Genomic DNA, 211 nt, shown 5'->3' with positions numbered 1-211 from the left:
ACCGCTCTATACAGGGGTGCAGATCCGATGTCAGGATTGGGGGGGGGACACAAAAGTGAATTTCTTTTTGCCCGTATGCAACTCATACTATGCCACCATAAATCACAGCTTCGTAGAGGCTCGCCATATCATTCAAAAAGTACTAGTGCACAGGGAATCATTTATTGTGCTTACCTTTCTTGTTTATTTGTCCTAAACAGCCAACAGCGCC

Source organism: Morone saxatilis, unplaced genomic scaffold (genome assembly GCF_004916995.1).
Source record: "Morone saxatilis isolate NCDOM2014 unplaced genomic scaffold, NCSU_SB_2.0 Contig12, whole genome shotgun sequence".
Taxonomy (NCBI): Eukaryota; Metazoa; Chordata; class Actinopteri; family Moronidae; genus Morone; species Morone saxatilis.
Note: the sequence above shows the minus strand (reverse complement) of the source record.